At 34.3% G+C, this 18551-nt stretch overlaps 1 protein-coding gene across 1 annotated transcript in view; it reads right to left on the bottom strand.

The window, feature by feature from the left end:
- ASPH (aspartate beta-hydroxylase) overlaps positions 1 to 18551 on the bottom strand; it is a 97036-nt gene that overhangs the window by 71227 nt on the left and 7258 nt on the right. The gene's annotated exons all lie outside the window — the stretch shown is intronic.

Genomic DNA, 18551 nt, shown 5'->3' on the forward strand with positions numbered 1-18551 from the left:
TCTGAAACAATCCAGTTTGAGCAGGATGTTGGAATGAGTATCTCCTAAAGTCCCTTCCAAATGGCATTCTCATATAATATTACACCATTTTTCCTAGGTTCATATTTCAGCATTAAGTTCCAAGATCAATGAAGATAAGACTACCTTCTTAAATAAATAAACACACACAGCTCCAAACATACTAGTTTTCCAAGAGCTGTGGACAGAAAACAATAGAAAAATAATAACTAAGAGGTTACACAACAATGAACAGTCCTGTACTGCTACAAATCTTGCAACTCTAAGTGGAATAACATAAATCTTTCAAGTCAGTAAAATTGCAAAAAAACCCAAAACCACATTTCTATCAGAGTCAAACATATCCCAATACAAAGAGGACTAATATGTCTCAAACCAGACTAGAGAAATTTTATTTTACGCAATATTAGCAAAACATATATTTATTTCAAGTAACGGGAACAGAAATAACAGAAATAATCTTTTTATATTATTTAAACGACCTGAAGATAAGTAGCTAGACCGTATCCGAAAGTACTAAGAGTCCACTAGTATGGAGTCAAAATCAGAAGCTAGAAGAAAAAAAGCCAAATTTACACCTAATTTTTTGCCAATTTCCTTATGTGTCAATTAAAAAACCAAACCAAAACATTAAAAAATATGATTAAGGCATTCATCGTTTCCTACAGCAATATTAATGGCTAAAAGGATAAGAAGTTACTTCCATCTATCATCATTTTTGGATGGAGACAAAAGCAGTTACTTATGTTAGCCCGTCTCACACTTCAGAGTCTGGAAGCATTCAAACAGCAACGCTGCCTTCCCAAACAGTTCACTTCCCTAACCCACATCTCCAATTCCAGACAACTTTGCTTCATGAGCAATAAATGGATTCAAAGTATTTCAGAAGAGAGCTGCATTTCATACCCAACAAGCACTACAGGTATTTAAGAGGAAGGAAGGGACTAGCAAGACTATGTCTTGTTTTGCTTGTGCATTTCTCAACTTGACTTTCAAGCTTTTTATACATATCTACTGCATTTATCACGGATTTCTATTCAATCCTGTTGAGTATGTAATATGTTAGGTCATTTACTTCTTATAAGATACTATTTTCTCTCTTCATTAAAATTAAGTCGCACTCGGTTTTTGCTTTTGTGGTGCATTTTTTGTGCTTATGTGGTAACTTGCTGCATTAAGTCTAATGACAATAATATTTCATAGAGATATACAACACCACAATGGATCTCTGGGGCAAAAATATCATTTTATTGTGTGGCTATCTGTATAGCCTGGAGTGCTGCTCAAATAAAGTGTTCTTTGGAAAGAAAAAAAGAAAATACAACCCAACTTTTTAAGAACCAGATAATCTTTGGGTCACAGATACAATAATATGTTAATTAGAAAAGGAACTCATTCCAAATTTCACTCGCAAACAGTTACAACTTTTGCCACATAAGGGGAGAAAATAAAGTGATGTGCACTATACCACTGTGCCACCATCCTTGAGAAGTGTGATTTGAATGCTCCTCTGGTCAAATATGTATCAACACTTATCAGAGCAAAGCTGAAGAAACACGTCTATCATCATCAAAACCTAAAAGAGAATGCTCATTATGCAAGTACATTTATTAGATCTTCATTCTGTCATGTTTTTTGCTAAGCACTCCAATGTTCACAACACACATCTCTTCCCTCCCTCTTCATGCATTCATAAATATTTAGAAAATAGCTTGGTATATCATCTCTGTTAATTATCACAGCTAGAACCTTAAGTTACAGTACTATTTTTTTCTACAGCTTTAATTTGAACTATTTTTCATAGCTATTTGAACTACATTTCCTATAAAATAATGATCAGATCATCTTTTACCTCATTATCACATCTTATGCCTCTAGGGATCAAAGTATGTTACTGACACATATATCAAACGGCTGAGATAAATGTATTGCCAACTGTTACACACAAAATTTTACCAAAGTCACAACTGGAATTAACCATCAAGACTTTGATCTTGCATTATCGTGCACACTGAACTCATGTTCAACATCACTCATTAGTTTTGTTTTCTTTAAACTAATACTGCAGTATCACAAGAATAAATATTAAACTTACATTATAAATTTTGTTGTGAATCCTTTGTAATTATATTGTGCAATTGCTTGCAATACACTTGCTTTGAAGTTTACTTAGAAAACATTAATTTCCAAATAAACTTGAAAGCAATAGATTCAATAACATCCTGAAATATCTCTAATATCTCTGCAAAAATGTTTTGCAACCTTGTTTATTCTAATGAGACTAATGGATAAATCCTTCCTTGGTGCTAAAATTACACAAGCGGTAAGAGCAAACTAACACAGGATCTTGCTTACAGAATTATCATGCACTTGAAAAGTGTTGAAGAAAACAATAGCTGCAAAAATAAATAACCTGTTCTTTAATTAAGTTCAACCAGAATAGATGATTAGTAGCATATCACTTCTTAAAATATGATTAGAATTCAAAAACACTTATCAGTGGTGAAATAGGTGGCCTAATTTACAATAGTATTCATTACCAGAAGCCTGGAAAACTCGGAAAAATCAGGATACAGTTAACTGAAAAGTGACAATGAATCAAGTTTTCCAACCTAAATATAGCTAACTAACTAACTAAATAAATAGAGGACAGAAGAAAATCAAAACATATTGTCACAGGATAAATAGACAAAAATGTTGCAACATTTTGGTGGAGTATACGCTAGAGTCTCAAATAAATGCAACACTAAAATTCATTTGAGTATTTGTATATAAAGTAGTTTTCCTAGAGACAAAATAGTTTACTGAGGGGAAAAAAGTTTAGCAGGGAATAATTTACATTTATTTGCTTAGCTCCTATGACAATACAGTCCATTAATGCTCCTCTTAGTTGTTTCTGTGAAATAGAAATATTTTGTATATGAGTTTCCACTATATGTATCCAGATAATCATCTTAATATTGCTTTTGAACTTTTATTTCATATATAACATTAAACTTGCAACCCCACATCAAGAAAACAGGATCTAAATACAAGGAAACAAAGAAAGGAAGGGAGAAAAAAACATCCACCAAAAACCCAAACCCATATTTAGAGCACACTTGAAGTAACTGGCATCAGTTTGACATGTGAATGTTTCCCATACACACTGGCAGCCAGTCATATTAACATATGCACATACTTGAGTTTCACAGCAGACCTTTTTGCTTTGTGTTTACAATACCAGCACACACTGAACAGTTTTCAAAAAATGATCATGTATGGCCTTTGTTCACATTTATTTCCTGAAAATGTTATTTTCTTATTGCTGTATTTACCACATTCACATAAATAGGCTGAATTTCTCATTCTTGAGGTCTGCTCCTCATTAGCAGAACAGGAGCTCTGTTTATTTCTTTTCTTTCTTGTCTTCCTTGGACTGGTTTTTAACTATCTTTTTTGCTTCCTTGTCTCGTCCCACCTGAATAGTACCATCCTTTTCACTGGCTGATTTTTTTGTAGTCTCCTTCGATTTTACACTTTTGTCTAGGCCTTTTTCCTTTCCTCTGTCTCTTTTAGCTTTGTCAGAATCTTTCTTTAATTTATTCACATCAACCGCTTTCTTGTCCTTTCGATCGGTAGCATCTTTTCCTTTCCTGGCTCTCTTTCTTTCTTCTCCATCTTTTATTTCATCCTTCTTGGATTCCTGCTTCCCCCTTAATTTCTTGAGTGGTTCTTTAATAGCTTCTTTTACTTTTTAGTTTTTCATTTAAAAAAGAGGAAATGTTCAATAAGAGAACCATTCTTACATCATAAAACATTTTATGAACAACTATCTAAAAGCTCTGATCAAATTCTTAATGTTTGTTAGATGCCAGTTTAAACCTGTATAATTAACTTCTAAGCTTTAAGCAATTTAAACAAATTAGTTTTGACTTTCAGCAGTATCTCACACCATGCAGCCAACCAAGAACCTTCGCTTGTACTGCAGCTGCATTCGAAGGAAGCATTAATCTAGTGAAAACCATGCCCCTGTTATCTTACTGCTAAGCTCAGTTTCGTCTGTGAGCATGAAAATCACAGTACATTTGGAATCTTTGGCGATGGTATGACAGTTGTAGGATCTAGAAATTTCAAAAGCATCATCAAAAGAATTTTTTTCTCAGTTTTATCACCTTGCTAAAACTACAACTGAAAGTGCTATAACACACATATATAATACAGTATTTTACTGATATTGCTACCTCATAGTAAATATTTAAAAATGTATCTCAAGTATATATTTTGCAAAAATAAGAAAAAATTACACAACAATTAAGAAGCAGTAATGTCCTGGTGAATTAAATCAACTCCAAAAAAGTTAACTGGTTTGACCATTATTCAGGGAATTCAAAGTAACCACTGCAAATTAATTATGACAATGTTTTTTTCAGTTATTAGTAACAAGTACTATCAGTAACACTTTTTTGCTTGTTTTACTCCTGGAGTTGTGTCTATGGTGCTTATTTTCTCCATTTCAATTCACATTTGGCCATGAAACAGTATCTAGATAATTTATCAGAAGAAAAGTCACCACAACATCCTCGAAATTTATGTTCAATATGTTTAATGTTCAATATTTAGTTCCACTTTGCCCACAGTTTTGAAAAAAAATTTGCCAGTATCAGCAGGATTCTCCAGAGTAAGGAATTTTTAATTCTATAAAATTTAAGAGATTTTTCCATTAAATCTCTACATGCAATATTTGCATTTAATTTTAAAATTACCACTCACACTTTATTTAAAAAGGGATAATGTTTTAAATATACACACAGCACTATTCTTATTCAGATTTTTGAAAGAAACTTCAGTCTGTTGAGGCAAAAAGCAGGTACATGAGATTTCTATAACATCTGTCTCTAAATGCTGAGTAAAGTTTCTGTGGAGTGACAATTCAATCACATAGCTCAGTCTCAAAGGAATAACCATGTTTCCTTCTGAATGATTTTTGACATAAAGCATTTGAAATATATCATGTCATTTCTTCCTTCTCATATTAAATACTGAAAACCAATCCAAAACTCAGGAATGAATTGCTAAATGACATTTATTACATTCTTGGAAACACACAATTTGCAACCAAGTTATACCAAGCACAATGTGGAACAAATGCTAAAAATTTCAAGTTGAGGTGAGATGCTACGAAAAGTCACATTCAAATGAACATGAGAGCTTCCCAGAGCACATTCTTCCTAATGAAAGTTGGTACTACAAATAGGATGCATTTTTCACATACCACTATAAAAAACACATCAAAGTCTAAGTATCTTTAATGCAACAAGAGGTTGTGTTCTTTACACAGCCCCATGCCATGTGGAGATAACTGAGCAGACCTAAAAAGTTAAGCACCTGAAGTACCTCTGGTACTTAGGTATTTTGCTGAGGCTAATTAGCTTTTTTTGTCTCTCTGTTGCACAGAACTCATTTAGACCATTATGACCTGTTCATACAGCAATGTAATTATAATCAAGTGTATGGCATAAATTGGTTGCAAGATACCCTACTTTAACCTTTTAGGCAATGTATCCCTGAACTATCAAAGGAGAAGTTATTGAACTTGACCTAAATTTCTCCTCCCATAAGAAAGAACTATATTAAACTATTTAAGTACAGACTTCAGCAGAATTAAGGGACTCTAGTCCAATTACAATATAGTAATAGTATCATGAATTCATGAAAGATAACTAAAGGAGGATTTCACACATATCTAAGTATTTTTTAAAACATGCAGAATACTAAATTATCATAAAAAAATCTGCACAAACAAAATATAATCTCTCGTTAGGAAAGCACTCACATTGCCACTAAAAGACAATCAATAGTAAAAAATCTTACTGAAATATTGCAAGGATAAGAGTTTGCTGCACCATTAGACAACACTTAGCCAACATAACTATATTAGTAACCATTATTATAACCTGCAACTGGTATATGCAATGCGCATGCATTTCATACATCATTATCTGCAGAAAGTTCTACATGAAAAAGAACATTAAAAATACCTTTGACTTTAGTTTTTTTCTTGGCTACCCCGCCTGGCTCCTCACCTAATTTGTTGCAAAACGGAAACAGGTTATGAACATATCTGTGATGTTCAACAAACTTGACATAAAATTTCCCAATCTGCCATGCTATGTAAAATGCTATCTTTACATAGCAAAATGCAATGCTCTGGAGAGATACCAAATGTTAACTTACTAGGAATAAAGCATCTTCAGGAGCAAGACCACTACTAAGATGAAAGACTAATTAATCAAAGAAAAATACCACATTACCAGATGCATGCCACTTGTGATGCTTCTTGACTTCTTAGCTCAGCTGTCTCCAGACAGTGTCCTGCCATGTCATTATGACCAATCCCCCAGCTGGTTTCTCTGTGAGGTATTTGCCAGTTCATTCTCAAACCCAATAACTAATGTTTCCATAATTATTTAAAATATTTAATAAGCATATTAACTCAGAAGATCTTCAAGCACACAGTTACTGTAGACTATATAAATTGAGCACTTTCTTACAATTAGTTACAACCTATGTTTCTTTATCGAATGAAAAATAAGTGTTTTGGCAAAGGTACTGCTCATGTTCCAAAAAGCAGTTGCAATTTCATTCCAGTTAAAATACTTACTGCATTACTTCAAATTATTTAAGACTGTTAAGACTTTTATTTAAAAAAACCCAACACCTTACTCTCCAAAGTCAGGTGCTGCCCTCTTTCCCCACTGCAGCCAACAGAAACTGAAGGCGTTTAGCATCTTTATATCCAGCTTCACAAGAGGCATGAAGGCAAGAGCCTTTCCAAAAATAAAAGAATAATTAGTTTCATCTTTCTAATACCATGAAAAAAAGAGATTGGATTATTACTATCACGATGCTGTGGATTAAAACCTAAATCCCATAAAGACAACAATTTTAACCACAAAAAATCATGTACGTTGCTACCCAAAGTCCAACTAGATAGCAAAGTTGAAAACTTATGGTAAATACGTATTTTTCAAAGCATACATAATCTTATTAAACGACAAGAGATATTCTCATGTCTCAATATTAGGCTCCTCATTCATGCACATAAAGCAATTACATGGGACAACTGCACCTTGAGCTTAGATTTACAGAAAACAATAACTACCTAAACCATGTAATTATATATCAACATTCTCAAAAAAAAACCAAACCAAAAGAAACAAACAAAAAGCCCTAAACAAAACTCCAATAACCTAGCCTAAAAAAATTTTAAAAACCTGAAGAATGTAACCATTAAAGTCATTGTTGCCAACTTGCATCTATTTCTGTATTACATGCTGCTGTTATTATGATTACAAGACATTCAAGCAAAAATACAATTTTTAGGTTAATTTTAATACAAACTCATACCTAGGATATGAAAAATCTCTTTAATCTCTTTCCTCGCAAATTACCATTGCTGAAATCCACAGCTCTAACTTGACAGACAACTCTAACTTGCAATCTTACTACTTCTACAAAGTGTATGGAATAAGTAAACAAGATTCTCATATAAAAGGAAGAACAGACTGCAACTTTGTTACACTACAGCATCAATGAAAATATAAAAATTTTTTTTAAAAAGTACTCAAAGGTGCACAAAGACATATTTAGACATATTTAAATATCCAGCTCCTCCCCTCTTTTTATACTCAAATTTAATGTTAGTGGATATTTTAAGACACACTCTTAAAAGCAAAAATTGACAATGAAAACTGTAAAGTTTTGCAAAGATCTGTATACACAAAAATTATCATCTAAATATTTCTAATTATTTTTAAATAGAAGTATATGCACTACATTGAAAGGTTACAAAATACCTTGTTCACTGATTACTGATATGTCACCTGTTAAATATTCAGACAAGCAGTAATTTGTTTCAATGTGCTTTTATACAGTGAATAGTAGTAAAGTTCTCAGCAAATTATCAGTTAATGACATAATTACATAAATCACATATAGTTTAACACATTAATAAACCTATTTACAGGAAAAGCATGCTAAATAATGTATTTCAAAATCTTAATATTATGTAATAATCAGAAGACAGAAATCCTGCTGCAGCTTGATTGCCACCTGGACTAGGTCCCTACAAGGACTACGGCACAAACAAGTCTCATTTGTCAGCTCCAATTAACCTGAAGCAAGACATGGGTGTAAAACACCAGGTTTTCCAAGACAGCCATGTCCTGGGCATTTGACAAAATCTGACATCCAAATAAACTCATGGCAAAGACTTAGGCTCTTAAAACCTCGGGGCACACAAAACCAATGTCCAGGATTTTATAAATCAAGTAGTTGAACTTGTGGACTCTTATTCTAAGGTCCATTTCAGGTGTCTTCACACTAGTTCTGAGCTAGTTTTAAAGTTCCTACTTTTTTTCCACTCAATCCTACATGATAAATGACCAATGCTGACAATACATGAAAAAAATATAGGATTTCTAACCACATATGCGTTTTTAATGGAATGACAGAAATGGCTACTATTGGAGCCAGCAAATTAAAAAGTAGGCTCCAAAGTTAATATAGTTGGATAGGTTTCAAATACTTTCGAAATAATTGCTTTAAACAGTCACTCTAAAAATCAAATACTCCTGACAAAGTAGTTATTTTTACATAATGCTTAATGGTAGACAACTTGGTATCTTAACCGATACTTTGAAGCTTGGGAATATTACAAAGCATTCCTTTTCTGCCACAAAATCCAGTCATTTCCTCTATTTTTCCCCACAAAAATCTACAAGAATATTCTCCACAAACAACCCCCAGTGACAGAACAGATTTAGAATTTCAGCATCAAAAAAATAAATAAATACTGGTTTTATTCAAAAGTGAGCATTGCAAAAGAAAAATAATAGATAAAAAGCACTCAGTCTTTTTGAGCAGTTTCACAGATGCTGACAGGCAACATTCTCATATTTAACAATGCATTGAGAAACCTGAGATACGCAAATTATACTTGATTCATTTTATAATACTGAAAACTTTTACAGCCTTGCTAGACAAAAGGCTTTGTCACATTTCATCACATCATCTACCTGTGTAAACCCTTTTAACCTGCAACATCATGCAGCAAATGTGAGCTAATTAAGGTGGCTTATCCACTTGTATGTGAAAAAGGAAGAGGCTACTTCGTATTTACCACCGAAAGCCTACGGTACAGGCTAGTACTAAGCAGCTGGCAGACAGAACTTGCTACTGTTCTGCAATTTGTGCAAGGCCTGGATAGCAGAATATAAAGTGTCAAGCTTTAAACACTAGGGCTTCTGTTCAGATTCTTGACTTACTCCATTATGTCCCATCAAAAACCTCCTTAATAAAAAAAAAATTAGTCAAAAAATTTAAAATTGCAATACTAAAAAAGGAAACATTAATCTGTAAGCCAAAACCATTATCAACATTTTTCCCCCTCCTATTTTCCTTCTTCAGAAGAATCATAGAATCAACCAGGTTGGAAGAGACCTCAAAGATCATTGAGACCAACCCTACCGAAGTAGTGAAGTCAGAAAAAGCTGTGACTGTTTGCACATGCACCTGCACATAATTATCACTATGATTCTGGATTTCTAATATGCTACATTGGATATATGAGGTCGCCTGCCAACAAAACTGCTTACTGACAGCAAGCCAGCACCCACTTAACTTAAACCAGAGCACTGCGCATACCAAAGCCTCTAACTCTCCCAAATAAAAGACAGCTTTTTCTAACTCGTTCAGCTAGCATTAAAAAAGCCCCCAACAAAACACCAAACCTCAATACACTCTCAGTACACTGCTTTATTAGCTCTTGCTTACACTGCCTAATTTCAAGAGAGAAATCCAAATCTGACACCCATGGCAGAAAGTACTTTTCCTTTCTTCAATCACAGATGCTTATGTTATGTATTGCATGGATACAAGAAACCAACAAGCAAGTCTTGCCTTTATTAGCCTCATTTCAGAAATCCATCCAAACTGACCAAATGAAAGACAGTATTTAATGTCTTCTATGCTGCTGTGCCATCATTATAATAGCTGCTTATCTGAAGGAAGCTGAACAGGCAATGCAGTACACATCTGTCCAAAATGACTGATCTGTACCCAACAATGGTCCCCAGCTCTCAAATACTAATATAATCATGTCTACAATACAGTTGCGTTTTACTTTGCACATAGAATCACAGAATCAGGATCACAGAATCAATTAGGTTGGAAAGGACCACAGTGGGTCATCTGGTCCAACCTCCCTGCTCAGGCAGGGTCACTCTAGAGCACGTGGCTCAGGATTGCACCCAGACAGTTCCTGAATATCTCTAGTGACGGAGAATCCACAACCTCTCTGGGCAATCTGTTCCTCAGTGCTCAGTGACTCACAGAGTAAAGTTCTTCCACATACTCAAGTGTAACTTCCTGCGCATCGATTTCTGCCCATTACCTCTCATTTTACTGGTCTCCACCACCAAGACGAGCCTAGCTCCATCTTCTTGGCACGCCCCAGTTCATGTACTTGTATACATTAATGAGGTCTCCTCTCAGTCGTCTCTTCTTGAGACTGAACAGGCCCAACTCCCTCAGCCTCTCCTCGTAAGTGAGGTGCTCTGGTCCCTTTATCATCTCTGCTGCCCTCTGCTGTGGTTCCTTTATCATCTCTGCTGCCCTCTGCTGGACCTGCTCCAGGAGCTCCGTGTTCCTCTTGTACTGAGGAGCCCATTGCCCAGCTGATCATGAAATGAGATTAAAATCTCTCTGATGTTTCAATGTATCCCTCTTCTACATCTCCATCCAGCTGTAACCTATACCAACAACTGTTATGAAAATTTGATTTCTTCTATAGCCAGTCAAGTGAGACTGACTAATAATGCAAATTTTTGAATAGGACTGAGGGGGAAATACTGGCAAAAGAGTTTGTGCAATAAGAATTTCAATATATATTTATAGTTTACTCTCTTCAGTTCTAAGTTATTCTATACATTACGAGCATTGTGATTTCTTGCCCCCATATAAAAGACTCTTTACATTCAAATTAAAAATTGTTGAAGGTGGTCACAGAAATCTGGGGTTCAAAATTTCTGCAAGTTCTCAGCCATTTCAGATGTATGGGTATTAAGGGGGGTTTTTTCCCCTATACATTTATTTACATTGGTATCACAAGAAAGCAAGCAAAAGCTGATGCCACAAAGGTTAGTGCAGGATTTTGTTTGAAGACTGGTAGTTAATATAGCAAACATTTAGCAACATGAGAAAATGGCAAAGCAAAACATCCCACATACTTCTAAAAATGCTGGCCAAACTGCAAGACTACAACTTTAGTCACAGACATTTATTTCTGGAGCACTATAAAATTTAATGCAAATGACCTGTAAGGAATACGAAGGTAGATAATGAAAGCTCCATGTCCAATTTAACATAAAATTGGTAAAGTTTCATTCCTTGCTAGACACAAAACCTAGCAAGTTCTTATCACTTAATATATTTTCCAAAATAAAAACATCATTTCCTACTAATTTTTTTTCCTGTTTTAAATTCTCAGACCAAAAACTGCAGGTAGAAAGCAGTAGCCTTGCCTTTTAAAACTGTTCCAAAATAATATCAGAAGGCAAAGCTGCTACAACTTTCTACCTACAGTTTAAAAACAAATAAAAAAGTTTTTTGGACTATTTCTAAAACATTAATATATTGTCTGTATTTTTACAGCACAACAAATGAAACTCAAAATTTATGTTTCAACTTCCTCAGCAAATTTCAAATAATTTGTGTGGACTTACAAGCAAGAGTTCAGATATAGTCAGTTTTCCTTGCTTATTTGCACCTCTTACACAGGTTAACCTTTTATTGCTGTTAAAATGTTTTTTAAGATGACAAAACAACAAACACCCTAACACAAAACTGCCATGTTGCTATTACTGAAGACTCATCTAAAACTTATTACCACCCTTAGCAGCCACAGTCTGCCTGCAATCACAGCAATATATAAAAATCAAACTATCTCAAACTTTCAGAAAGCTTTGACAGCTCTGCTCATCACTGGTGAGGGTTCAATTGTTAATTCAACAGCAACAACACCAGGCAAGAGTGAAGATTTCTGAAAAAACCTATATTCCAATAACTAAATACTCTAGAAATTTATTTACTGTTAATATTTACTCTAGGTCTTTCCACCCACCCCTCATCCCTTTTTCTCCTGGTACCAATTCTTTATTCCCACTATAATTTTTTAAGCAGACTTCTACAATGAAGTTGCATGATATCAAATCTGAACTTTCTTGGTCTGCATTTCATCTCTGCAGCCCAAGTTAAACTCAATTATTGTTTACTGATCACCTTGTTCAGTACCTGCAGCTTTCTCATGGTTCAAGAAATCTATGTGTCACTTGAAATTTCACCAGTTTATCAATGTGTATTGTTCATTATATAGAATTCTCATAGTAGATGTTTTTCTCCTCTATTTGGCTATCTACTTCCATTACTGAAGCCTCTACAACATAATTCAATGTTCTGTGACAATTTATCTAGTTCACACTGAGAGGTATTATTATCCCATAATAGTGATGAAATTCTTTTTCCCAACTTAAATCCGCTTCTAAAATTAGAACAGAAAAAACAAACAAACAAAACAAACCCATCTTACTCATTTCCTACATCTTGGATAATTTACAATTTTCTTCCACTTACTACTAAGAAACTTCTCAGCAATATTTCAGAGATCTAGCATTTATTTTTATCATGTATGGCATTTTTTCATTTTCTTTGCCTTATACATCATATCTCATTCCAAAAGCCATTAAATTTATGTGTTGCTCACTTTCTTATATTCTAATCCTCAAATATTTGGAAGAAAATGTGACTAATGCTCTTGTGGCTCTATGTAATTGGCAAACCTTGAGCAGCAGTATTAACACAGCGCAACACTTTACTTGCTTAACACTAGCACTTCTTTATTCATTTAGAAAAACTGAGTAGGACCCTGAGTTGGATGATTTAACATAAGGTTTTTTTGAAACAGGCATGTTAAATTGCTTTAAAACTGTCATGCCAAGTAAGCGAAAACTCATTTAATTTAAAAGCAGGTTAAAATTTCAGCTTGCAACCACTAGCAATGAAACTTGTGTATCAACTTCATACAGGAAACCGATACAAGCTTATGCATAGCAGGCATCACAATAAACAATTTCATAGAATTTTAATAGTAAGCTGATTGAATACATTATCCATGTATTAAAAGGACAGCTCAATTTCAGATTTTGATACCTGATACAAACTGCAGAACACAATTATAAACTGCCCTTTCTATACCAGTAACTTCATGATAGCAGATAGAATTCACATACATGGAAAATATCTTTGGAACAACTGTTATAAAACAGTTTTACAAGGAAAAGATTAAAGTTTGGAAAACTGCATTAAGTACTTCAATTTATCAAGGAATAGAAGACATTAAATTCTAATTTCCAATTAGTCTTTAATATATTCAGTATTACATTAGAAATACATTATCACAGCTTCCCACTTCCATCAAAGGCCCACCTTAAAAACTAAAACAATTTTAAACAGCCCTTGTGATGTGATTGTTATATTAAAGAAATTACTGAAGACTCGGTATGAAAACAGACAAATCAGTGGCAACAAACTATACGACAGAGTATCTTCTGAATATAACAGATGCTAGCTAACTTAGAAATGTTTCTGTAGGACTTCAAGCACACTTAAGTGCTTTCCTTTGAACAAGTAAAAAGAACCTATCTGAGAAATCAGTGAATCACAAAATAAGTTATTTATTAAAATTATATTTCACAGGCGAATTATCATTGTCATGTCCATATTAAGGATTAACATATAAATATGTATTTACAAAATGCAGTCATGCTAGAATACTTTACAATCAAAGCTGTTACAAAAAGCTTCAGTTAATGTTTGCTAGAAAGACAAATGTTATAGTGTTAACAGTAGAGGTTATTAATTACACTTAAGGTAAGTTTTGTGCACAAAATGCACAAACTGAAGCACATACAGAAACCAACTACACAACCACAGATAACATGTTTTATTCTACATATTTACACAGCTGTGTAATACTTGTCATCCTGTCACAAAAATGGAAAAATCATTGAAAGGCTTTCTGCTACTGAAACTGCATTGCATGGCTGACTTTTGTTCAATCTTTATTGAGTCCATTTGGGAGGTTCCCCTCAATGCCATAAATTCTTGTTATATTAAGACTGATGATTTCATGGACATTTTCGAAAGCCAATCAAATTATTTTCTCAGTCACTGGTTCTGTAAATCCAAAATAACACAAGTCTTTTTTCCCTGAACCCCTTCATTCTGTGACGTACCATCAACATCATCTGCAGCTTCGCTCTCTTCTTCTTCTAGTATCTCAAAAGGAGTCAATACATCATAGAGAAATGAGAGAAAGCCATAAAACCAATCAGAGCTTTCCTCTGCTAAAATATTAAGGACTTCCTCAAGGGAATCAATATTTTCATTACTGCCATCTTTGGTCAGGCCTACACAAGAATAGAGGAAAGAGAGAGAGACAGAGAGAGAGAGAAAGAGAGAGAGGGAAGGGGAAAAAAGAGACAGCAGTTAGGTGGAAAGAGGACTGTAAAAGGAGGATCTGTGAAAGACATCTCATGTCACAGACAGCAGTCTTTACAGGAATGCTAATTAGGAAATAGAAAGATGTTAAGAAAGTTGAATCTTTCCAAGTACAGACTATAACTGGGGCAATAAACATGCAAAACATTCTGCCAGTCTTAGGAAAAAAAATTGAAATGGTGGCAGCTTTGCTTTCCCTTCTTCCTAGTCCTAAATCCAAATCCATTTATATTCAGTTGTCTTGCCACAGCATTTACCTTTAGACAATTTTTTAACAGTAATCTTCCACTACTTTAAAATCATACAATTTGTCTTTTTTTACTTTTTAAACCACCATGTTCAAATTTGAGAGCTTGCAACTGATATTCGAGAGTAACATTTAACAGCAAAGAGTATATAAACAAACTTGTCACAGACACTGTTAAGGATAACACTCTACCATGCAGAATTTGGATTTTGCTTAGAAGTGAGGCTTCTAATCCCTGGGGTTGCTGGTTTGCAGTTTGCTTGGTTGGTTTTTCTAATGTGTTTCTCAATCATTTTTTCTATGATACATATTCTACATGATATGCTTTTTATTACTGAGAATTATTTCTAAACCTGAGGATATACAGAACACTAGATAAAAATGAATATGTAGCCAAAGTACAGGGTATATGCTTTGTTACATAGAAAATCTAAAGCAGAGTAAAGAGCTAAAGGAGAGATAGCCAGAACAGCAAAGAAAGAGCTCATCACTGCGAAACTCCCTAAGACTAGGAGTTGCTATTTTAACTTACAAGACCTACTGATCTAATTGGCATTTTTAAGATACAGACAATACTAATATTAATGCTTTTTTCCCCTCCCACTTTTTGTTTGTTGATGGTTTCGCGGTGGTTTTTGTTTTGGAGCTTTTTTGCATTAAAATTAACTGTTTTACATTTACTAAATAACATTTCAACTTTTCCATTCTGGGAAAAGCACAACAGAATGCCCAGTGAATGGCAAAAAGTTCATTACTGGTATGCTTTAAAGTGGGAGAGGGAGGAATTTCCCCCACTTCTAATCAGAACAAACCTTCATTTGTGTTAGAAGGACAAGCAGAAAAGTGAGCTAAGGGTGAAGACACATTGTTGAAACAAAATTGAGTGAACATGTTGCACATGCAGATTACAAAGCAGTATTAGGTGCAGGTTAATGAAACACTCAAGATAGAGAAGTTCATGGCAGAGACATTTAACACATTTCAACACGTTTTTCTTACAGCACATAATGAAAGTATCAATGATAATTCTGAGGAAACTTCCAAGTCCATGATATTCCACATCCTGGTACCTGGATGTCCAGAACCTCTACTTGAGTGATCAGCCATTCTCTTTAACTTTTCACTGGATAGCCCAAAGGTTTAAAAATGACAGACTGAATCCAGGAGGCAATCTAGGTATTACAAATGTCCCTCTCCAACTTCTTCCAGGGCTTAGTTCTATAAAAATTAAATTTTATAGACAACTTTATGTACAGTAGTCAGTCATAATTCTAATTTGTTTTCAAAATCTGGATCAAGCAAGATATAATGACATAAACCAAAGTAAGAATATTTACTGAAGAATGATACCTCAATTTAAGAATGCAAACCTGAATCTAAAAAAAAAAGTAAAATAAAAATAAAATCTAAGTTATAAACAAAAAATTATAAATACCTGTGTCATTCTATTCTGTCAGAATCTGGCATAGAAACCAAAACCAAACCAAAAACCCCATTCTACTCACAGAAGACCTAAAGTGTTAGAGATCATTTCTGTAAGCACATGCAGAATCATACAGATGTCCTTGTTCTTGCACTAAGTCAAGAATAAGACTCTTGGGCAATTGGCTTTATAAAAAGGAGCAGGGCAGCATCTATCTTCTTTGAAAAAAATTAAGACACCAAAGGGAACCACAGAAATTGGAAGAATGTGTCTTACAGTCTTGTCAGAAAACCCACCAAACAACAAAACCTTATACCCTTTCTTTACAATTCTTTGCAAAAACTATCCAACATTAAGATAATGGCCTTTCAATCTAACAAAAAAAAACAACCAAAAACCACACAACACTTCAGCTGAGTTACAGAAAATAACACAGTATTTCATATATTTGTCTTTTTCTAAGAAAGAGTAAAACCACCACAACTAATTAATACTATATTTTTCATCTTCATTCACCCTCATAATCAAGAACTGCTCTTCCAAGTGAAACTTGCATACTGAAAAGCTCACACAAGGATCGTAAGAAGTGTCTGAAAATATTGACAAAACCAGAACTGCCCAACCAGGCAGCCATGCCACGCTAAGGCAGCAACTCAAAGGAAATAACTGCTTTATGTAGAAGTCTTAACATCTCAATTTAAATCACAGTGAATGGAGATCCAAAATATTTCTCTCTTCAATAGTGGTACCACAAGCAATGGGATAGAGGGCTTGCCTACATGCATTTAACAAGACAAAGCCTTTCTTCTCCTGCAGACATCTCTTTTACAAGACTGATTCCAAGCAAGTCTTTAATATCTGAAAGTGCTAAATTAGAACATGAGAAAAACAGGAAAGAGTATGAACTTACCCTAAACACTTGAACTATACAAAAGCATTCTTTTAACTCCTACTATCTCACAACAGATTTTCTAGATGCCCAATCATGATGCCTGAAAACATTTTTCCACTGTAGGTAAATCAGGAGAAAAGAAGTTGATTTACTTGGATTCCACCATTTACTACCCTTTGTCTGCTGATACACTAGGGTGTGTTTTTTCCCATTTTCTGCATAGCCAAACCACACTGAACTAAAAGGACAGGAGCAATATAGTCATGGCTTTTTGTAGCTGCAGCTCCAAAACTGCACAACTGTGGCTATTTCAGCAGCATTTCTCAGGATATTGTTGCTTGTTAAAAAGGACTGAAGCACAAAAACCAGCTTGGCTCCAAAGATATTTCTACAGCAGACATTGGTACTCCCTATACTTGCCATTTTTTTGCAATACTACTAAAGCCACTGTTTCTCTGCACTGAGCTAAAGCAAGTACAACACTCCTCCTAAGAATTACATCCTTCAAAGAACAATCAGAGTGAATCAGACAAAAAGTAGTAAGAGAAGAACCGAAAACAGCAGCCCTCAAAGGAGCAGAGCATGAAGCCTGTGCTCCCATCACCAAAAGGAATTCAGTAAACAGAACCTCACAAATACCTATGAAAAAGAAAGAATCTGCAAGGTAACAGCAGACTGACTTCAACAAGTTTGCACTTCCATCCTGGATAACTTTTTAACTGCTGTTATATTAACTCCACAAATATTTGGGGTAGGCTGACTGGTGGAGTTGTAGGTACTTGTATTTGGGTTTTTTCCACTTCTCTTACATGGTGGAGTGGGGGAAGAGGGGAAGAACACACTTCTTAAACACTCTTTTCAAAATTATGCAAATACCTTAAGAGAACTTCATCATCAAACCTCCTTTGATTCCAACAAATATAAAAAAAGACCCTATCATACCTTATGCAAATAAGAAATAAAATAATAAAATTTAATTCTTCTATTTAAGGTATGCCCAAGAAGCACAAAAAACTACTAACTTATCAGGTACTAAATCATTCTTTGAAATATAAAATAAACTCACGGCAGTAGAAGCATTTCTCAAAATTAAATTAACTTAGAAGATATTTACCATTAATATAAAATTAAAGCTTTACATTTGTAGTGAAAACTAAAGATTATGGAAGTGGACAACATTAAACCACTGTGCATGCCACAACTTCAACATACTGCTGTTTGATGTTCGATGATAAGAATTACTTTTTTTCTTTTCTGTTCTTCAGCTATTACAGCACCAGTAGTGTATCCTTTTTTAGCAGAGAAGCCACTTGCTGTTATGGCAGTCTGACCCAGAGAAAAATCCCTGAAAGTACTAAGCCTTCAAACACTGC

The sequence above is a fragment of the Acanthisitta chloris genome, unplaced genomic scaffold, assembly GCF_000695815.1.
Source record: "Acanthisitta chloris isolate BGI_N310 unplaced genomic scaffold, ASM69581v1 scaffold12603, whole genome shotgun sequence".
NCBI classification, from domain to species: domain Eukaryota; kingdom Metazoa; phylum Chordata; class Aves; order Passeriformes; family Acanthisittidae; genus Acanthisitta; species Acanthisitta chloris.